General features: G+C 45.6%; 1 protein-coding gene and 1 long non-coding RNA gene across 18 annotated transcripts in view; one reads left to right on the forward strand and one right to left on the reverse strand.

Annotated features, from left to right (window-relative positions):
* Slc44a5 (solute carrier family 44, member 5) overlaps positions 1-23,134 on the forward strand; it is a 298,312-nt gene that overhangs the window by 198,897 nt on the left and 76,281 nt on the right. The window contains exon 1 of one of the 16 annotated variants that reach the window (XM_006501499.3): positions 20,665-20,829. The exons of 14 other annotated variants lie outside the window; for them this stretch is intronic. The gene's annotated coding sequence lies outside the window, so the exon portion shown is untranslated. Of the gene's footprint in view, positions 1-20,664; positions 20,830-23,134 lie in introns of those variants that run through there. One more of the 16 variants, XM_006501500.3, reaches the window with a different exon arrangement.
* Gm32399 lies at positions 13,038-21,298 on the reverse strand. Of its 2 annotated transcripts, none has more exons than XR_376267.3 (3): positions 21,207-21,298; positions 20,671-20,841; positions 13,038-13,443 (listed from the first exon to the last, which is right to left on the reverse strand). It is a non-coding gene; the product is annotated as a predicted gene, 32399 (long non-coding RNA). The 2 variants fall into 2 exon arrangements; XR_376266.3 differs by having other exon boundaries at positions 21,084-21,286.

Raw genomic sequence — 23,134 nt, forward strand, 5'->3', positions numbered from 1 at the left:
ATAATAAACCATGGTGCAAAATAATGATCAGCACTCTCATTTGCACTTGCCAATCATTGGGATGTGTGCCAGCCGTTCCTGCAATTTCCCTCAAATCTCCCAGCTTTAAGCAGCTTATTTTAATTCTGTAAAATGTCAGGCCGTTTGTTCAGGCTCCTCATCCACAGGTCCACTTCCTTAGGGGAGGGGTCTGGAGCCTCTGTCAGTCTCTCTGTGGTAATACTGTGAGTGTGCTCTGTTGCCTGGAGTGCGGGCAGCCTTGCTCAGCGTGGTCCTCAAGCTTCATAGTAACTAATTGACAAGGACTGAAAGTAGCCTGTTGTCCCTCAGGGACCACTAAATATCATTCATCTTTGGCAAGAATAACAGTTACAGTAAGCCACCTGTCACATTTAGGCAGAGGAAGTGTGAATTTCAAGTGTTCCTCTCCTAGCCATAGAGAAGGCAGATGAGACAGGCCTGATTGATTTTATGGAAATAAATTGAGATCTCCCCACACTCACGTTCCATCATGTGGCCACATATTGGTCAATAGTGAACCGTGAGTATGGCACTGGTTACACCAGAGCATTATGGATCATGTGGTCAACAGCAATGTGTCATTGAAGCGTCCCTGTCCGGTGGCATCACAATAACCACGCTGTCCTCATCTATAACACACGTTGTGTAGACATTTTGAGATGCACATGCTCTCACTGTTGGGTTATAGTAGAACACTACAGTATTCATCATAGTAGCTTGATGTATAGGTCTGTGGCTGAGGAACACTAGGTGAGGCCATATAAGTCGTATGTGCCTATGTGCCTATGGGCCATTAGCCTATGGATGTAGTGTGCATTGTCTACCATCCAGGTTCATGTAATCCACCCTACAATATTCTCTCAGTGCCAGAGAACTTAATGATGCACTCCTTAGAAAGATCCCTATGGTTAATAGACACATGGCTAAGGACCCTGTGAGATGGCACAGTGGGTAGGGGCACTTGCCACGGAGCCTGAGGACCCAAGTTCCATCCCCAGAGCTGGATGAGTGGAGGAGAGAAGACAATGGCTTATACAAGTTGTCCTTGAACTTCACACATACACACTGTAGTGGTGTATCCACGGTTACACACACATGCATACATGCACACACGCACACACGCACAGACACACTAAACTCCAAACACCCATGATAGTCACTGTGAGGAAATAACTTTAATTCTGGGCTTTGGGGATGGAACTTCAGACACCACATAGGTGTTTCTGTGGATATACCTCCCGCCACCACCTGAGGACTGACTGAATGCAGGCCTGCACAGAAGCAAGCTGTTGGGAGACTCAGGAGGCTGTGAAGGCAGCAGGCTTCTTCTGACCCTTACTAGGGAAGTAATTGGGACACTTAAAGAACAAAAGAAACTGTCCTCACTGGCAAATCCCTTGCCCAGAACAGCAGGAGGGCTGGCTTCAAAGGAGCCAGAGAGAAAGCAAACAAAGTGAGACACCCCCTTCCCCTTCCAGCCATTGAATCTCACCAGGAAGCAGCCTAATGACAGCAAGCTAAGGGTACAGCAAACTGTGGGTACAGGTCTCCCCAGGGCTTCAGGCAGTCTCCACCACTCCCTTTTGTCTACCTGCTGGGCTCTCCCCTCTGTGCACAAGCACAGTACTTCCTGTCTGGTTGTCTCATCTACTCTTGCTTACTTAAAATAGATTGTCTGGAGCAAGCGCCATAATATTGACTAAAAGGTGATTTGATCATTATGGGTTTTTTTTTCCCTGTTCCATTTGAAAAAGTTGGATGCCAGGCCATGAAAGTTGCCTTCTATACTCAATAATCGTAAAAGGTCGGTTAGTGTTGGGTCGATCCTGCAGAAGCACTGCGTGTGGGTGCAGATGTGGCAGCCGTAGAGGGTGGGAGCCAGTACAGGAGCAGACTAAGAAAGCTCTGTAATAAACAGTGCCCGAGGGGCTCTGGTTGTAATTCAGAGCTGAGAAGTTTGATTTTTTCCCCCAATAGACAATGAGAGCCGTGGGGGCCACTGCTGTACTGATGTGTACAAAGCTCACTAATGCGTCTAACTTAGTGCCAGCATCTAAGTGGGTATACTGGCTAATTTTGTGTCAACTTGACACAGCTGGAGTTATCACAGAGAAAGGAGCTTCAGTTGAGGAAATGCCTCCATGAGATCCAACTGTAAGGCATTTTCTCAATTAGTGATCAAGGGGGAAAGGCTCCTTGTGGGTGGGACCATCTCTGGGCTGGTAGTCTTGGGTTCTATAAGAGAGCAGGCTGAGCAAGCCAGGGGAAGCAAGCCAGTAAAGAACATCCCTCCATGGCCTCTGCATCAGCTCCTGTTTCCTGACCTGCTTGAGTTCCAGTCCTGACTTCCTTGGTGATGAACAGCAATGTGGAAGTGTAAGCCAAATAAACCCTTTCCTCCCCAACTGCTTCTTGGTCATGATGTTTGTGCAGGAATAGAAACCCCGACTAAGACAGTGGGCATTTGAGTTCAGACTCCTCTTGCTCAGCTGGGCACGCGGCTTCAAGCCTCTATTCCCAAGCTACTGAAAGGGTTGTAGCAGGAGGATCGTGGTCAACAAGAGCAAGTGAGCAGGACCTCAGCTCAAAATAAAAAGTGAAAAGAAGTCTGGGGAGCAGGGCTCAGAGCTAGAGCGGTCCTGGCCCAGGAGAGTCCCTGGTTTCGATCCCCATGCAGGACCACCACGTACAATCAAAGAGCCCAACAACCACAGTGGCAGCACACAGGTGGGGCTTTTCTTTTTAATAGTTCAGTTGTGTATGAGTGTTTTAAGTCACTAAGTTAGGATGCCTGGTGGGTTGTTTGGGTTTGTTTATTTGCTTTTCTGCTCTTTTTGGAGGTGTGTGTGTTGGGGGGTGGGTGGCTGAGTGCAGCTTATGTGTGGAGAAGTGAATGAGAATGGAGCCCTGCTTTGCTCCCTGCCCAGGTGTTAGACAACATAAACAAGAACTCCCATGTGTAGCACCATCCAGATCAGAAGGGCTCAAAAGACCTGTAATATAATTTATGTGAATTTAGTAAGATGTACTCCTTGCTCTACTGTAATGGAAGGAGTGGGAAGTTCTCTGTCCAGAGTGCTGAGGGGCTGTGTGGGGAGAGCTGAGGGGCTGTGTGGGGTACTGAGGGGCTGTGTGGGGTACTGAGAGGCTGTGTGGGTACTGAGGGGTTGTGTGGGGTACTGAGGGGCTGTGTGGGGTACTGAGGGGCTGTGTGGGGTACTGAGGGGCTGTGTGGGGAGTGCTGAGGGGCTGTGTGGGGTTGCTGAGGGGCTATGTGGGGTTGCTGAGGGGTTGTGTGGGGAGAGCTGAGGGGCTGTGTGGGGTACTGAGGGGCTGTGTGGGGTACTGAGGGGTTGTGTGGGGAGCTCATTCAGCAGAGAGTGGGGAAGCCTCCTGTGTTCTCCAATCCTGAGTCACACCTCTGTGATTCAACTCTTTGATTTTGATTGTTTATTGATTTTTATTTTATTATGTGCATACATGCTGTGTCTGCATGCATTTATATGCACCATCTGTGTGCAGTGTCCACAGAGACCAGAGGTGGGATCCTATGCAACTGGAGTTATGGGTGGTTTTGAGCCACTATGTGGGAGTGAAAGAGTAGTAAACTCAGTGCTCCAAGGTATGCTAATCATAAAACAGATAGTGACATTCCTCCACCCACCCACTTCCTGAGTTCAAGGAGTATTCATTCAAAGAAAGTCACCCTGACCATTACCGGAAGCTGCAATGCAAATGTGCTATTGTTAGGGGCTCTTAGAAACTGTCTTGAGAGTTAACAATTACCAGGTATTCCTTATGACACCTGTGACTTTGTACTGCCTTGTGACTCTTATCTGGTATTTTTGGTATTTTCCAATAACGCCCTTCCCACCTCCTTGAGTTGTGGTTTTTTTCCTTTAAATACCCCCTTACTCAGCTACTCGGGGCGCCACGGTCCTCTACCCCTGCGTGGTGTATGACCGTGGGCCCGAGAGCGCTCTTGAATAAAAAAAAAAATCCTCTTGCAATTTGCAGCAAGACCGTTTCCCGTTGGTGATTTTGGGGTGTCGCCTCTCCTGAGTCAGAATGTGGGGGAGTCCTCACGTTGTGGGTCTTTCAGGAGCTGGGAACTGAGCTTTAATCTTCTGCAACTGCAGCCAGTGCATTTAAACATTAGACACCTCTTCAGCCCCTTTGTCTTCCCTCTTAATGCCAAGAGTCAGAGAGAAAAGCTTAGCTCAGGCCCAGATGATGAACACACAGACCCTCACTAAGGTCTGAGGAATTCTGGGTTGTGTTACTTAGAGAACTTCTCAAACTATCCTCGAAATACTGTCCCCCTAATTTATGCAGGTCTCAGGTTTTTGTCTAAATTGGAATAGTTGGTGTCCTTCTTGTTCCTGACAAAGGGATTTAAATATCCAAAGGCAGAGTTAATCCCTGTGTAGGAAACACAAGGGAAAGTTACAGTAGGAGAAGCCCAGGGTCCCTCAAAAACAAACTACAAATGTAAAATTGCCTGAGAAGAGGCCACAGTCAGCCTTGATCTGGAGCAGAGTTTACGTCATTTGTGTGTCATTTGTTGACAAGTCCTTTTTAAAGTCACAAAATGGAGGAGGTAAAAGTGAATCCTTCATTGTCTTGAATGTCTGGTCCTCTGCAGCTGAACTGATGAGTCTGTTATCAGTGTGGTATCAGTGTGGTACCAGTGTGATGTCTCCTGGTTCCTCAGCCTGGATGACATTGCCTATATGGTGGGTCCACAGTTAATATAAGGAATAAAATCCCTCAAGGGCATGTCCAGGGATTTGTTTCTACAGTGATCCAAATCCAAACAAGTTGACACTACAGTTAACCATCACAAGCCTCCTGGATACAGTCCAAGGGTTATCTGTTGGTATTTGCCCTATTGGGTATGTTTTGTGTTGGGGAATGGGACATTTCAGTGGAAAATACTTAGATGTGCTTCATTTCAGTAACATCTGAGAGACCAGAGGGGTGAGGTGTGTAAAGGAAGTGACTTATATTATGGTGATCATAAGTTCCCCCGGAGGTGGGGAAGCAGGAGGATGGGAGAAGATAACTTTATAGAGTTGCCAAGAGCCACTTGGTGAAAACTCTTGTATCCTAGAGGAAAGGGGCTGAACTTTAAAATGGCAAGCATTGGGCAGGGGAGATGGTTCAGTCCGTAAAGTGTGTATGATACCAGGAGCAGGACCCAGGTCAGGTAGTTGGCATGTCAATGTACCTCTATAATCTCACCCCTCAGGAGCAGAGATAGACAGGGTCCCTAGGGCTAGAGGGCAGGTCAGTCACGCTGAATTCTGGTGAGTTTCACATGTAGTGAGAGAGGGGCTTCAAAAACTAAGGTGGAGAACACTGAGGAATATACCAATCTCTGGCCTACACACACACACACACACACACACACACACACACACACACACGAATATACACGAACATACGCACACACATGCACACCCACGAGTACTCAAACGCACACGAGACATGCTTCTTAGGGTTCTCCTTCCTCTTTATCTGCTCACACTTCCTCAAATTCATCTCAAGAGAGCCCCTAGTGACTTCTGTCTTGCTGAGCTCAGTGAGCAATGTCTACTGTTATACAGTTGTGCAGCAGCAGCAGCAGCAGCAGCAGCAGCAGCAGCAGACATGCTGACCTCTCTGCTCCAGAGACCCCTCTTGGCTTCCTGATGTCACACCAGTTAACTTCTGTCTCCTTATCAGCTTCTCTAGACATCTCCTTTTCTGCTGCTTGGTTGTTCTCCACATGCATGTGAGCCACAGGACTTGCCCTTCCCACTTCCTGCCCCCCCCCCCCATCTTTCACCCTTCTGTTGGAAATGTTCCAAACCTGTGTTCCTGTTCACCGGGTGACGTCATCTTGTTATTTTTCTGCTGAAATGCTTTGTTCCCAGACAGCAATGGATCACCCCTTGTCATCCAGCTTTGAACGCAACAGTGATTTGCCCCAAAGCCCCTCTCGACAACCCCACTTTCCATCCACTCTCTGACATGCTAATTGCATTTACTTTATAATATTTATCATCTCTGAAGACTTCTTTTTCTAGATTACATCATAACTGTGTTGTCACGGCCATCACTCTGTGAGAACAAGGACCTTGAGTGTTTTGTTCCCTGGAAAAGTCTCTTGACATACAACATCCATTTGTTGAACAGTGGAATGAACTGTCGTCCTGGATTCAAAATGATGGAGGGCTAGGAAAGACAATGGGCCATTTAGAAAGCCACTTCCATGACCCAGCTAAGAAATGATTAAAACCTGGGGGAGAAGAGAGCTAAGATTAATACACAGGTAAGAATCTACCTGGCTTTGGACTCAGGCTCTGTGTGGAGGAGAGGCTGGCAAGGCATTGTCTGAGATGTGGAAACACTTGCTGTGCTCTCGGAGGTGAGGAGGCTGGGGCAGCAGGCAGGCAGAGGTTCCTGCACTCCCGCATTGAAGTGCTTATCTGAGGAAGCCTGGCTATGCTTAGGTACCTACCAGATATGTAGAAAGAAATCTAAATATATGTTGGAAGCTCTATGGACATTGCCTATTTCTTTTAACTAAACTTTCTAAGGATAGGGGAATCTGTGGAAGAATATTAAAGTCCCCTGGAAATCACCTCATTTCCTCTAAGTGATAACGCTGGCTCACCTGTGAAAGCCTTGGCCAGGGGTCCCTCCTGGAGTGGGAGCCTGTGTAATACTGCGCCTTACACCACCAGTGTTTCCTGCTGGCTCCCCCACTGCTCCATGGGCTTCTCTGAGGCCTGTGTGTGTGAGAGCCAGGGAGGGAGAGAGAGAGGGAGGGAGGGAGGGAGGGAGGGAGGGAGGGAAGCTTTGACTGTGTTACTTTCTTCACCCAAAATTCACCAGTGATCTCCACTGCTTCCCTTTGACTTTTAAATCCCCACCCAGTCTTGAGCAGAACATGTCCATATTTTCTCTTTTCCTCCCCTCTCCCTCTCCCCTCCCCTCCCCTCCCCTCCCCTCCCCTCCTCTCCTCTCTTCTCTTCTCTTCTCTTCTCTTCTCTTCTCTTCTCTTCTCTTCTCTTCTCTTCTTCTGTCTTCTCTTCTCCTCCCGCCTTCCCTCCTTCCTTCCCTCCCTTCTTCTGTCCCTCCCTTTCCACCTACTCTTCCCTAACCCTTTAATAGACTTCCTGCTGAGCCAAGCCACCTGTGCCCTTACCCTATGATGCTGCCACCTAGGGATGATGACTGCCACTGACAAGCTGATAAGGAGTGCTGTCCAGTGATGATGTCACTGATAAGGAGACTGATGTATAAAACCCTGTGGTGATGATGTCATCAACAGTGACAGATTTCATTGCTGAGCAGACTTGCTGTTCATGTTGCCCTTGACTAGACAAACAACCCTAGAAACTAGCGATCCAAAGGCCACTTGATGTGTATGGGTCAAAGCGGGGGATTACAGAAGGTCTGACACTTCAGGCTCTTGAAGCCTGTGCTCAGGAGGTTCTTCCTCTGTGACCTATGTCCATGGGACTGTGTAGTCTGGACAGTGGGCAGGGGACCTTGTGTGTCTCCTTTACTCACATCCTAAGTGGGGCATACGCTAGCTACCTACCCGATAGAGTTTAAAGGTTATTTAAGTTCGATTTGCTATGATCATTGGCTCACGGAGTCTGTGGTGACAGTCACCCTCATGTGTTCAATCATTATCAAGTTCTCAGAAGTTTAGTTTTGGTGGGTTTCTCTCATTTGAGGCAATGTCTCACACAATAGCCCAGGCTGGCCTAGATTGTACCGTATAATCTTTACAGCCAAGCTAATCTCAGATGCACAGCAATCCTCCTGCCTTAACTTCTTGAGTGCTGAGATCATAGGTGTCTAGCAAGGCTTCTTTTCTTTTCTTTTCTTTTCTTTTCTTTTCTTTTCTCTTTTCTCTTCTCTTCTCTTCTCTTCTCTTCTCTTCTCTTCTCTTTTCTTCTCTTCTTTTCTTTTCCTTTCTTTTTTCTTTCTTTCTTTCTTTCTTTCTTACATATTTTTTATTAGATATTTTCTTTATTTACATTTCAAATGTTATCCCCTTTCCTGGTTTCTCCTCCGAAAACCCCCTATCCCCTCCCCCACCCCCTGCTCACCAACCCTCCCACTCCTGCTTCCTGGCCCAGGCATTCCCCTACATTAGGGCATAGAACCTTCACAGGACCAAGGGCTTCTCCACCCATTGATGACCAACTAGGCCAACCTCTGCTATATATGCAGCTAGAGTCATGGGTCCTTTAATGTGTATTCATTGGTTGGTGATTTAGTCCCTGGGAGCTCTGGGGGGTACTGGTTGGTTCATATTGTTGTTCCTCCTATTCGGTAACCCCTTCAGCTCCCTGGGTGCAAGGCTACTTTTCATTTTCCAGAGCTTTAGGGAAGTTCCCCGAATGAAGTTGTATGCTTTGTTGTTTAATAATCCTGTAAAGGACCCAGCCTTCCTGACGCTGGCCCAGCCTACTGTCCCCACATTTTGTTCTGTAGCCATGCTGTAGCTCATAGACTTGGAAACAGTGTAGACTGGTTGTTACCAGTTTTTGCTGCTCTGTAGATATGTGCTGTGTTGTCTTCTACAACCTGTGTTGGCTAGGAATTTCCCTTGGCGGACACGGGTCTGTTCAATCCTTAGTTGTGAGGGAGGCTAGCTGTGTGTGCTGTTTTGGGTGATGGTTTTCTCTAGATGAACTGTTAGAGATCACTCATTGGAAGGCATTCTCTTCGTAAAGAATGGTGCTGTTCTGCAGCTGCTCTCAAAAACACCGAGATTCTTTGTAAAGTCATTATGAGTTGACACTTATAATTGCATTCATTTATAGGGTATAAAGAGATGTTATGAATTATAAATATAATGGATGACTAAATTAAGCTAGTTATCATGTCCATCAGTTCAACTATTTAACATTTTTTTTTTGTGATGAGATTTTGAAGTTTACTCTTAGCAGTTTTGGTATTGGCTGTACGTGTCGGTGTGCACTAGATCTAAGAGAACTGGCACCTTCTTCCTGTCCGAAGCTTATACCCTTTGATCGTTGTCCACACCCTCCCGACACCTGAGCCTCGATTCCCACTGTCCTGTGTTCTGCTTCTGTTAGTTCGACTACTCCGACTCTGCATATAAAAGGGAAGACTGGTGGTGTCTGTCTCTTTGTGATTGGCACAAACTACTTAGGAGGATGCTCTATGATCTACTCATGCTCTGTGTAGCAGATAGCTGACCACTGTTGCACTGAGCACATACATTGCATTTCATGTATCTGCTTGTTCATCTGTTGGCATCATTTAGACGGCATAACATGGCTTTGGTAAGTGTTGCCACTGTGAATGTGGAGGGCAGACATTCCTTCCGCGGACTGGTTCTCATACGTGTGTGGATACTCAGAACTGGGCTTTGTGGATATCATAGTCATTCCGTGTTTAATTCCCAAGCAATTTCCACCTAGTCCTCCATAATGTCTGTATCAATTTATATCTTTAATCAACAGAAGACAAGGACTCCTTTTCCCACACATCTGCCTCAACACTCGTTATCGTCTGTCTTTTTTTATAATAGCCTTCTGACAGGTGTGAAAGAAGATCTGCATTTCCCTAATTATTTGCATAGATCATTGTCTATCTGTATATCTTCCTTTGAAAATTACTGTCCATGTTCCCCTGTCCCCCAAATATCTGCACTTTATTACTATATGTCCTCGTTCACGAGAGGTTTTCTTCCCTGCCATAACAGAAAATCCAAGTAAAGTTGTCTCCTCCCTGAGGTGGCAACAGGCAGCTTGTACTGCCGAAGGTCGGCTTGGCTTGACACAATTTGAACTTTATTTTTCCAGACTCGAATCACAGATCAAGCAAATGTTCACAATACTGTAATGATTTTTACCTTGACATGAAAAGAATGAGGTAAACTAAATAAGCTGAAGGTTTTTATCCAGGACCTGTAAATCTGACCTGCCTTGATACAGCATGCTCAGATAACACAGGATCACAGGGCCCGGGCCCCATGGCCACTTCATCAAAGGCTCCAAGTTCTGAACTGTGTCCCATCACACTGGTCATGCAGATACCCAGAGTCCAGGTGCTCATCTCTTGCTTATATATCTGAATGCTCACATCAAACCAAAGGCCCCCCATGATGGTGAGATTTGGTAGTTCAAGCACAAACACTCAGTGAGGACTTTAAAGCCTTCTGATGTAAATCAGCTTCACTGGTGCATGGTGACAGTTTTGTCTGGAATGTGAGCGATGTCTGTGGTCATTTCCAGCCTCTTTGGGTTTTATCTTTGTCTTTATCCACATGTTCTGTGTTCTGTGTCTCCCTTATCAGCCTTATTTCTTCCCTGTGATACTCATTAATATGAATTTATCCCAGGTTAAGAGTTATATCAGGTGATGGTAGCATAGTTGTGAGTTGCCCTTGTTCTGAGGGATTTTATACATAACAAAAGGGACTGGCAACCAACAAGGGTTTTCAGTTCAGTGAGAGGAGAGAGGCTGGGTACAGTGAGAAAAGGCCCCTTTTAGTGAGTAGGGTCTCATGTAGCTTTGCTTCGTGAGATAAGTTTTCAGAGATCCTCATTCAGTAAATATTTATTAAGCATCTATTTTGTGCATAGGTCCTGTCATATGTTTCAGACGGCATGATGGCTGATAGTAGGTACTTACGACTTAGGTATTGTTCCTCAGTTGGTAGTGCTGTGGGACCTTCAGAAGATGGGGATGTGGGTAGAGACATTGGTCAGTAGACATGGTTGTGAAAGGCTCCATCCCAGTACCTAGTTCTTCCACTTCCTTGTTCACTGTGATGTGAGAAACCACAAGCCGCTGCTGTGGTGGCCTGAGCTGCTTTCCCGCCCCGGGGTTAGCCCCGACAAGCAAGTGATGATAAAATGTTAAGTATAGTGAGGTTTGAGAGAAACAGGAAACAAGCAATGGCGGCTTTGCCTGATATGGAAAGATGGCTCCTCAGTGAGGTTGCTTTTGTAGAAACCAAGACCTCTGCTGTAGCTGTGTTGATGTGGAATGCCAACTAAATAGCTTCCTGGTGAGGGTGTGCATAAGTCTCAAGCTCTGGGAGGAACAAGATCAGCTGTGTGTATGTGTGTGTGTGTGTGTGTGTGTGTGTGTGTGTGTGTGTGTGTTTGTGCTCACACACGAGTGTGTGTGCATGTATGTGTCTATGTTTGCATATTTGTGTGAATGTGGGCATGCACACATGCATGTAGGTACATGTGCATGGAGAGACCTAAGGTTGATGTCTGGAATCATCCCCCATTGTTTTTCCATTTTATTCATTGAGGCAGGGTCTCTCAATCAAACCCAGAGCTCATCAATACATTTAGTCTTGCTCTGTAGCTTGTTTTGGGCATGGTCTTCTGAGTTTAGAATTGCAGATAGGCTGCCAGGTTCTGAGTATCTGAGCATGGGTCTTGGTGCTTGCTTGGTCCATCTCCTCAGCCTGTGCACATCCAGTCCACGGTGTGTGTCTGAACTTGTGTCCTACTCACTGAGGTGCTTTGCTTCATTACTTCCCACGTTGCCATGGTTGGCTTGGTTGAGCAAAAGCCCTCTGGTAGCACTGTGGACAGCATGGCCCTGGCAGACCATGGCACTGCCTCGATCTCCATGCTACTTACTTACATCGCGATTTGCTTGCCTTAGTTAATGGAACTGTAGATGCAGAGCAAACTGATGGAAGAACTACGACCTGTCTGTGTGGTGGGAACTGGAAGATCTGGATTAAACCAGCCTTATCCAGAGCAGAAACATTTTTCTTCGTTTATTTTGAAGATGGTTTACAACTCATCCTTAGACCGCCTCATTATGTCTTTCAGAAACAGTTCTCAGAGAACGACTAATCAAGAGGTTGGGGGGGGGGCGGGTGTTGGGAACACATTGGGAAAAACAGATGTTTGCTATTTAAAGCTCTGCAGATGATTGTTCATTCTGTTTCTGGTGAAAAGACGTTCTTATCCACTAAATAAATATATTGTCTTTGAGTGCGTGCCCTTCTGTGTCATGGCAGTGGGGCATTTTCGCTGCTGGCGTTGGAAATGAAAATGTTCTGCTCATTTTGCACAATAGGGAAGGAGGGTGAGGAAAGCATCGGTAAATTCACTCTTCTCCACCTGCCTACCACGAAGCAGGTGAATGGGAAGGTGCTGAGGGATTTTGGGAAATACTACCAGGCTGCATGTCCTTGGAGGTCAACAAGCATAGCCGAGTTTGTAGGAACACTAAAGCTGCGATCACAGGTAGATATAAATGTGAAGATTTTAGCCAAATGGAAAGAAGTGGGAGAAAGGAGCCGTACCCATGATTACATACTACACTGACCTGGGAGAATTTAAAGGAATAAGCATTGTTAAATATTTACAAAACCAGATTAAATAATTACCCATTCAATTAGCAAAGAACTTTAGAGTTTTTTTTTAGTTCAGCTCCCTGTTTATGGGAGGAATAAACAAACCCCAAAACAACTGGAAAAGTCTAATCATGATGATCGGGTACTGGGTTGGCAAAGTGCTTGGATTCAGATCTCTAGGTTAGACCCTTACCAGGCTTCCCTGGCTGTGCCACAGAAAACTCAGGGGCCCCCAAGCTCAGACCATTGACTGAGCTCACAATCCCCCCATCTACTCTACTCCTGGTGCCTACCAGTAAGGGAAAGCATATTGAGGTCTGCAAGAGAAAAGGGTCAGCAATTTATAAAGGTAGGCCCATCAGAATAACACTGCATCTTTAAAACAGGAACTTTTACAAACAAAAGGAACTGAAAAGGTGTAAAAGATCACCTGTCCACCCTAGAAAGCTACTAACATTAAGAGGGAAGTAAACACTTCCTAGAGGAACCAGACACTTCCACTACACCAGCCCTACAGACCTTGGCTAAGGAATACGTCAATCTGGAAAGGATAAACACAGCCTAGAGGTCATAGGGAACACTATCAATCAATGCAAGATCAGGTAAGCAAGATATCTGAGGAAAGCTTCACACAATCCACAGGACGACAGGAATTAGCACACGCCTTTAATCATATCTCTGAGTGTTAACATTCTCACCTTCCCCGGTAAAAAGACAGACCAGCAAGTTGGGTCAGAAAGCAAGATCCACCCTTTTGTTTCTTCCAAGAAACGAGCCTTCCCATCAGTGGTTGATAGCTGTCACCACAGGGTAAAAGGACAGGAAAAGATACTCAAAGCAATTGGATTTTAAAAACAAATTTAAGATCTGACAAACCGACTTCCAGTCTCTAGACTGTACATCTTTAGTTCTTTCTTCTTTGTTTCTCCATATGTAATAATTTCCTAGCATGTCTGATGCTTTGGATTTCAGTGCAGTTGCAGCATGTACATTTTGTCTTGCTGCATAGTAGGCAAGCAAGCTGGGTGTGAGTGGGAATCCACATGAATGCCCTTGATGGAGAAAGAGGAAAGGGAGAATCAAGACTTGTTATAGACTGAGTTTTACCACCAGCCCCCTGAAATGCTAATTTTCTTGGTTGCTGAGTGCTTTCAGACTGTCTCCCAGAAGTGTTCTGCCAATCACTCAGAATTAAGTCAAACTGCAGAGGCATTGCCTGTATGTACAATCACACCTCTGACTTGAGATCACGCTAGGGCTTACCTGATGCAGCAAATGAGGTTTAACGAGAGCAGGTGCACAGTATGTATTTATTTATTACTCCCATCCATACAAAATATCAGATGCTGTTGTCAATAGCTTTCAGTTTTCAATGCGACACTAGAAAGAGTTACACCGTGGACATCACCAATGAGGTTTGAATGAAATGTTTTGTGCTGTATCATTCCTGGTAACTTAGAACTGAACATGATACCTCCCGGGGCAGTTGTCCATGAAACTAGGAAAGCGAGGACACAGACATAGCTGTTAAGGATGAATTAAGAAGCCAGGCAGTGGTGGCGCACACCTTTAATCCCAGCACTTGGGGGGCAGAGGCAGGCGGATTTCTGAGTTCGAGGCCAGCCTGGTTTACAAAGTGAGTTTCAGGACAGCCAAGGCTACACAGAGAAACCCTGTCTCAAAAAAAAAAAAAAAAAAAAAAAAAAAAAAAAAAAAAGAAAGAAAGAAAGAAAAAGAAAATGTTGAACTTTAAATTGGAAAAGTCACTGCGCTCTTCATATAATACATGATGTTAGGATGCATTTATATACGTAAATCTGATAAGGTTGGTAGGTCCTGAATATCTTCTTTACTTGCCAGGGACGAGTGACTGGAAGTCACTTGATACAGCTTTTCCAGTCTGCTCTCTTCCGTCTGCTTTCTCTCTGGAGATCTCTGTCTGTATCCTGCGTGCTTGCTATTCCAAGAGATCTCTCTGCCTGTGTCCTGCTTGTTTGTGGCAGTTTTCCAAGCAGTTCTCTTTTTATCAAAAAAAAAAAAAAAAAAAAAATCTCTGGATAGCTCTTCTGCAGTACACAGATCCAGTCTTTTATTTACATATCCATCCAATCATTTATTCCAAATTTCCTTTTGATTATCTTACGATCCTGTGACCCCAGCCAGCCCTTTGATTTGATTTGACTGCAAGCATACATTTTTTCCCTTAATGTTGAAGAAGAATTCAGAGATCTGTCTGCCTTTGTTAAGCACAGATGATAAAGTAGTTGGCAGGGACCTTGCCCTGAAATCACCATTTCCACCACCCCTAGGCTGATCCTGAACTTGGAAACCACCTGTCTTTGCATAAACAAAAACTTAGCTGGGTGGGGTCTGCTGTGATATTCACTCCCTAAATCTCTTTATCTGCTTCCTTAGTGTCTTTCTGACAAGCTGGCTCACATCGCTGCTGCTTTTGTTCCTTTAGATTCATGAAGCCCCTCATATAATTCATACTGCATCCTTATTTTTTGCAGAGTTGAGAAATTATATATTTTTGAACTCATGCTCTATTAAAGGGCTGTACTGAAGGTCCCAGTGTTTACCATTTTGCTGAGACATTCACCATATCTGTGACTCCTGGACTCCTGCTGTTTCTAATTATCATGGAGTCATTAACGTTAAGGGAGGGCATTCCTCAGAAGAGTCCTCCGCTGCTAGTGGGTCCAGAAAATATGTACATCATCACACAAACAAACCTCACATCCACAGCACTAGCCACACTCCTGGAGGCTCACACCAGCCCCTGTCCCAGGGGTAGGAACCATGTCACTCTGTCCCCTTCAGGGCCACACTGGACTCAGCATTTACTTAATTAGATCTTTTTTTTAAATAAACCTGAGCGTGAACTGAAGGTCTGTGTCCTTCATAATTCATGTAGTTAAAGCCCAAGACCTCAGTGTGATAGTATTTAGTATTTAGGCAGGGGTTCCAAGGAAGCAAAGAGATCTTGAGATTGGAGATTCAAAACTGCAATCAGTGCCATAGTGTGATAAGAGAGATTTGTCTTTACTGTATGAGAATTCAATGAGGTAAATTCACCTAGAGAGAAGGGACTGAGGGACTAGAGAGGCAGCTCAGTGAACAAGACAACTTGCTGCTCTTGCAGAGGACCTGGGTTCTATTCCCAGCATCCACATGGTGGTCATAACTGCCCATAACTTCAGCTCCAGGGAATCCTGTGTCTTCTTCTGGCCTCTGTAGATACCTGTATGCACATAAGCACATGCAGGAGCATGCATACACATAAATAATAAATAAATCCTAAACCCACAGTCAAGAGCAGAAAGAGAAGAGCCTGCCTAGTGATCAGCTTACTTTATCTGCTCTTAGACAGCCTATTGACCCGCACCAAAAGGGCTGCTGCTGCACTTTTCCCATATCAATTAAGTTAAATGAGACAATCGCTTAACTGATATGCCCACAAACCAATCTGACCTAGATAATCCTTCATTAGACTCTTTACCCAGATGATTCTGTGTTGCCTCTAATTGACATTTAAAACTAACCATCTCAACACCGTTAGAGCTGGTTGTCCACACCTTTGTCCTCACCAGGGAGGTGGACAGGGCGATGTAGCTTCCACATCTACAGAAGGTGGCTCCAGATGATAAATAGCAAACCCTGGATCTGAGACCCAACATCTGACTCCTTTTCCTCCTGGTTAAGATAAACTTATAACTGAAAGACCTTAATAAAGCTAAGAATTTTCTGATTGGTAGATTTTGTTTGTGCTCATGCTGCAAACAAGATTGAACTACAAAAGCTTTGCAACAAAACTCAACAAATGTATATTAGTGTGGAATTATGTTTATAAACCTTTCTGCCATCCGAGTTGATCTGGCATCTATGGCAAAGTTCATTCCCCAATCTGCTACTCTTGTATTCACAGAACGTGTTTGCTCAGAGACCAGGGACAGGGAGGGAAAGGAAAGATTGTATTTCTCTTTGGTGCAAATATTAACATTTCTCAACGTACACGGGAGTCTGTGCAGGATCATCTAACGCTAAATAAAAACCAGCACGGAGCACTCTTTACCAGGCTCGCTTCTAAATGTCAGCTTGGCTAGACCTGTTTGCGGGTTTCCTTATTTGATAGTTTGATGTGCTTGTGACAACGGAGCACATTCCTCTGAAGATTTGCAGATCTGTAGTTATAGAGAGACTGTGGGATGTGGCATGGCGGGGGAGGGGTTGTTGGCAGTATCATTGGTGTGAAATTGAACTGGGTGTTTACAATGGAGGGTGCTACGTTAATTTTAAGTATTGGTGCTAAAGTACAGGACACAGGCTTTGCCCTTTATATTACTACAGAGATCATCTCCCACGTCTGACAGGTGCCACAAATGCTGTGGAGACCTTGCAAGAGGGAGGACACAAAAGCTGACACTGGCTATGTGCCCCAGGCTAAACATGAGGCTTGGGATAAGATACTGAGCCAGGTGTGAGACCTGGGGGATAATGGACTCCGTCCCTCACCGAGGCCAGGCGATAATGTGGGCTAAGCTGGCATTAGTGCCGTCCTTTTACCATCCCTGGGGTCCTTTTGTCCTTTTGAGATTCAGGAACATGAAGCTACATCTCACTATGCAAAACCCATCTGTGATGTCCCAGAACTACATTTTCACGTGACTTAGGGATCTGTACTCAGATGAAATAGCCAGATTATCTTGCTTATAATTAAACAGACTCACCAAAGTAAAATGTTTAAACCAATGTTTTGGTTTCATTTATACAGGAGATTTAAGTAACCACCAGGATTATGGGGGCACAGGGGAGCACACATGGATGAAGGGCCCATGTGTATGGAAGCCAGAGATCAGTCCTGGGTGTTGGTGCTCAGAAATGTCTCTCACGGACCTGGTGATGAGCAGTTCAGCTGAGCTGGCTTCCAGCGAGCCCCAGACATCTGCCTGTCTCCGCTTTCCCTGGGACTGCGAGTACAAGTGTGCACTGCCACACCCAGCTTTTGTATTTTCAACTTGGTTTATGGGGTTTCACTGAGTCTCCTTGGCCTGGTGAGTGGAAAGGGAGGAGTTATACACCTACGGGGCTATTTAATGAGAATACATCATAGACTGTGTCTAAGGAATTTACTCTATTTAATCATGGAACCAATTTATGCAAACAAGTAGCCATAGGTACCTGAATGCTATGGTTGTCGAGCTCGGTAGTCTAGCTACAAGAGAGGCTAAGTCAAGAAGAGAGCAAGTTCAAGGTTCGTCTGGGCTACAGAGCAAGTTGAAGGAGCAGCCAGAGATATTTATTGATACTGTTTCAAAGTGAAAATCAGGGACAGGGGCATGGGAGCTCAATGGGAGACTGCTTACCTAGTGTGACCCTTTACAGTACCGAAGGGAAAAAATCACTTTGGTTCCTCATACAATTTCACAGCTTGGGGTTGGGGTAGGGAATGGCTGGCTGTTCCCTGGTTCTGGTTTAAATCTTTCCTGTCTGGGATTTGGCTCTGGGTCTCTCACAGGTCTTCTTCCCAGCTACCCATCCTACTTGTAAGGGGATGAGTCAGGCCAAGTAGCCATCTTTGCGGTATCAGGAATGACAGAAGAGTTACAGCACACAGTCTCTTGTTCTAACATTATAATTTTGGAATGTGTACTATTCTGATTTGGAAGATTTATAATTCTGGTCACACGAGACATCCATCCTTTAATATACAGATATCATCTCTTCCATTTCTGTGGTTTGGGGCTTCCCTTCCCCAACTTAATTCAATAGATTTGTTAAGTGCCAGGCACGCAACTTTCAGGCGACGAAGGCTGAGTGTGACACCAAGATCCCTAGAAAGAGGCTCTGCAGATGGGAGCGTTTGTTCCTCCAGGCCCTCCTTCCACGTCTTTTGGTGAGGAGGTTTGCTGATGCCCATGACATTTGTGCACTGAAAACAACTTTGGTTGAAATATTCCCAGAAATTATCTCAGGGATGATTGGCAGTTATTTTCCTTGGGCTGCTGTCCACACACAAGTATGCAAGCCTGAGTTCTTTACACTGCCATAAAAACCCAGGTGTGGCAGTGTGCACCTGTGACCCCAGTGCTGTGGAAGAGGACGAAGGCAGAGCCCAGGGCCTGGGTCCCAGATGACATAGCTGAAATGTATTTTCTGAGACGGATAGATGCAAAAACTAGATGTCCTTGAACTTTGCTTTAGTGTCCAGCTTTCCTGTTTGACCATCAAGTTCTTTAAACTATGAAGGAAGCTGTGACATTAAATAAATTTAAGGTACATTAACACCATCTTCCATCTTACTAACTGCTTCCTTTCACTCATAAAATAGCACTTCTGTAAGTGGTTTGTTACCTGGTCTTTTGTTCCGTGCAAACCCAAGCAGGCTTCAGGAAGCTTCTGTAATTGTATAGCCTTGGCTATTCCCTTCCCCTCTTTCTTTCTCCATCCTGTGCTTATGTGTACGTGTAAGTGTGTGTGTGTGTGTGTGTGTGTGTGTGTGTGTGTGTGTGTGTATGTGTGTGTGTGAGAGAGAGAGAGAGAGAGAGAGAGAGAGGGTGTTTGTGTATATGCGTGCATGCTTGTGTGTGAGAGAGTGTGTGTGTACGTGTGTATGTGCGTGAGTGTGCATGCATATGAATGTGTGTGAGTATGAGTGTGTATGTTTGATTGTAAAAAGATAAAGCGATATTAAGATATATTCTATGGGGGTGTGGTGAGGTATGGGGGAAGGGGTGCCTCCGCAGGCCCATGCCAAGGCATCCCCTTTCCCTGAGGGACCAGCCACATGACGGTATGGTATACAATAGAGTTTATTCGGTGTATGGGGAGGGGAGGCAAGAGGGTAGTAGAGACAGAGAAAGGCAGAGAGAGGTAGAGATTAGAGAAGTAGAGTCTGGCCATGAGCACGAGGCAAGGGGGTGGGGTGGAAAAGGAATGGGGAGAGAGAGGGAACAAGGGGGTAAGAGAGGGGCAAGAGAGAGAGGAGGGGGCAAGCAGCCCCTTTTATAGTGAGCCAGGCTTACCTGGCTGTTGCCAGGTCACTGTGGATGGAGCTTAGACAGAATGCTAACAGTGTGAGTGTGTGTGTGTGTGTGTGTGTGTGTGTGTGTGTGTGTGTGTGTGTGTTTGTGTGTGTGTGAATGAGTGTGTGACTATGTACGTGTGACTATGTACGTGTGTGTGCATGTGTGTGCAAGTGTGAGTGTGTGTGTGAGTGTGTGACTATGTACGTGTGTACGTGCGTGTGTGCAAGTGTGAGTGTGTGCATGTGTGTGTGAGTGTGTGACTGTGTATGACTCTGTGTGTGTGTGTGTGTGTTTTGTGCATGCTCACACTCGTGCACACCATCAGGGAAGCCAGAGGATGATGTGAGTGTCTTCATCTTAGATTTTGAAACAGTCTCTTTCTAGACTGGAGCTCCTGAATTCAGCTAGATTGGCTGCCATCGAGCTCCCAGGATTCTCCTCCGGTCTCTTCCTCTTCCCTGCTGGGGTTATGGGCATGTAACACCATACCCAGTTACTTTATCTGGGTGCTGGGGATACAAACTCAGGTTTTCATGACTGCGTGGCCCATCTCCACAGCCCCAATTTTTAGAAATAGTTCTTTGGTATTTTCTCTTGATCTTGCTTCTCTGATTTGTCTCTTTTTTTAGTTTCTCCCTGTATCTCTAGCACTTCACTGTTAATCAGAAGCCCAGCCGTTTTCTCGCCTTCATGTCACGGTTCTTGTTTTGCATTCAGCTGTCACGGTTTCATCTCCCTCCCTGACCTTTACCCTGAAAAGCAACTGTCAAGTGTTGGAAAGTCACTGCCAGTAACTTGTCACTTGTGCTGAGGATGGGCCCTCCTCATCAAAGCCATCTCTCTCTTGAGACAATAGAACAACTCATCTCACCCTTTGCAGGGAAAACAGGCGAGGTAACAATAGTCACAGCAGAAAATTGAGAAATGCGATCTTTGATCTCCAAAGGCTCTGGGAAAACACACTTCCATCAAACTGATACAGGAAAACAGGGTGAGGCCCGGTGGTGCTGTCCAAGCAGACAAACACAAGCTGCTCTGGCAGCGGGAGGCTTCTCTCCCTCAGTTAAAAGTTAAAAGGCCTCAGAAACCGGGTCCCACCGGTTTGTTTGCAGGGCAGCTTTGAAGAGCTGTAAACTGTCCCTCTGCTTATCCCCCACACTGCTCCGCAGTGGGCGGCTGGCCGTGCTGATAGGAAAAGCAGCCAAGAATACACCCCCCCCCCCCCCCCCCCCCCGTCCTGTCTGCTCCCACCTTTCCAGCTCAGGTCCTGGTCTTTCATCCTCGCTCTGCCTATGTCCTGCTTCCCGATGAAAGGAGACCGCTGTTGCGGTGTCTGTCTCTGCAAGCACATCCAGTAGGAAATGAGCTGACACGACAGATGTGACTGACTTAGTTCTTGTCATGATCCAGGTAAGAAAATATCTGTAAAAGTTAGGCATGTATTGTCAGGTCCTTTAGCATTTGAAATATCATTACTGTGGATTTCCCAGGGGTAGGTGGCACAGCAAGTACACACGGCCAACCATTGGACACTAGCTGGGCTCAGGCACTCGCTTCTTCCTGGCCTCAGGCCACTCTCTCCACCCCAGCCTTCCCCCTTTCTTCTTTCTGTTGGTTTGCTCAGAGCATCTGTCTGTCAGCTGGGGGACACACCCTGACTGTACCTGCCTTCAGAGTCTTGGCTCTTGCTCTTTCTGCTGTTGGAAACACACCCGGCTGTCACTTTGGCCTTATTTTCCTCTAACGTTTATTACGTACTCTATCGTTTTATTTATCGGCCTCCCCACCTTAGGCTGGGACTGTGAGCCTTCCTTTCTGTCCATTCTCAGGGTGTTCACCACAACTGCACCAGTGCAGGATCAGTGTGGGGCCCCATCTCTTGGGGAGAATGAAGGATTAGCTGGTTTTTATGTGGCTCAAGGTATCTGTTCTATCCGATAAGAACCTTGCCAGCCAGGGCCCTGTGCCTGATTCTGCATCAGTTCTTACACGTCCCTTTGCTGGAGCAGGGTTTCGTTTGCCACCAGTTAGAGCCATACATAATCAATACATGAGCCCACCTCCTCTCATTATGACTCTATCCTCACACTAGCCTCTCCTCTGCTTTGGCTCCAGTCTCCTCACCTGTGCCGCTTGGCCTTGCCTTGTGCTTTAAAATGCTCTTGCTTTTTTATGATAACCTTTTAATCTTTGTGTGCTTTTGTAAAATCATGAAATTGCAGCCTATCAGAGCTAGGATTACGTTTTCCTCACTTTTCCTTTCCCTTGGTAGTCTAGGCATACTTCACTCCTGTCTTGTTCTATGTGCATAAACACACATGTACATACGTGCACACATATGCATGCGTGTGTGCATGTACACACACACACACAGACACACAGTCACACACATTTCTCACCAGAGTGGCAAACAGCAGATGTATTTTAAATGGCCATTGAAAACCACCTGCTGGGTGTTTTTATGAAGCCCTGAGGAGGGACCACCCCCATCTGGGGATGCTCAGAAAACACAATCCCTGCACAGACTTACTGCAAAATGTCAGGAGAAAGTAGAAACTAGACCTCATGTCTTTGGTGGCAATGTGTTTGGGCTGTTTTGTTGTTGTTTTGTTTTTAAATGAGGATCAGGGCCGTTCTTAGACAAAATTAAGTATAAAATGTCTTACTGACTTCTAGAGTATTAAGCTGCTGTTCCAAGTGTTTGATGCTGAAATGACGAAGACTGGTTTAGTTGGTGATATGTTTTGTGTCTAATGATCAAAGACTGTATGAGGATTTCAATATGCAGTCCTCGCTGCCATGGTATATATTTACAAGGAATTTATTTACATTTCAAATTCCATTCCCTTGAACATGAGCATCAAGGACTATATAAACAATAGAGTTTAAAATGTAAAATTACTTTCAGCTCTAAGTTCCAAGAACTTGCTACTCTGTGTGACTGGCATCAGGTCTAGACTGTGTTTTGCCGGGAAATGAGCAGAAGTTTGTCTTACTTTGAATTGTATAAGAATACAAAATATTCAGTTTCCCTAGATTAATCTTATAAAGTGCATAAGTACTTCATAATAGAGAAAAACCACGCATTCTTCGCATAATCCATTTGAGTGAACTGAAAATTGTTAGAAAAATCATATTTTGGTATGATTCATGTGTGTGGTGTGTGCATGTGTGTGCTGGGGTATGCATATCTGTACATGTTGATGCCAGATGTCTCTCTTGATTACTCTTTACATTATTTTTCAAGGCAGGATGTCTCACTAAGCCTGAAGCTTGATGCTCTATCCAGGGGACTACTGGAGTTTTCCTGTTTCCATTTCTCCAGAGCAGGAATTGTTAATCTTGCCGATTTCATGGGTGCTGGGGATTAAAGCTCAGGTCCTTGGGCTGGTGTGGCAGACACTTTAGACACTAAGCCATCGATCGAATTTCTGTAACGATGCTTAAGTTCTCTCTCTGGGCTTCATGGGATACGTGGTGATTTCTTTTCTCAGCATCTCTTCCCATCTCCCGCCCCTCATGCCTGTTGTGATTTTAGAGGCAGAAAAGCCCAAGGCTTTGTTCTTCTGACCATTCTTTGCTGCAATGTCCATGGTGCAGCAGCAATGCCCATGGTGCAGCAGCTCTGACCCATAACTAAAGGAGTCTCCCAGGGACTTTCAAGGTCTTCCTCAGGAGAATCAGGTGTCCTGTGTGCAGCCAACTTCTGATGCAG

The sequence above is a fragment of the Mus musculus genome, chromosome 3 (assembly GCF_000001635.26).
Source record: "Mus musculus strain C57BL/6J chromosome 3, GRCm38.p6 C57BL/6J".
In the NCBI taxonomy this organism is placed as follows: domain Eukaryota; kingdom Metazoa; phylum Chordata; class Mammalia; order Rodentia; family Muridae; genus Mus; species Mus musculus.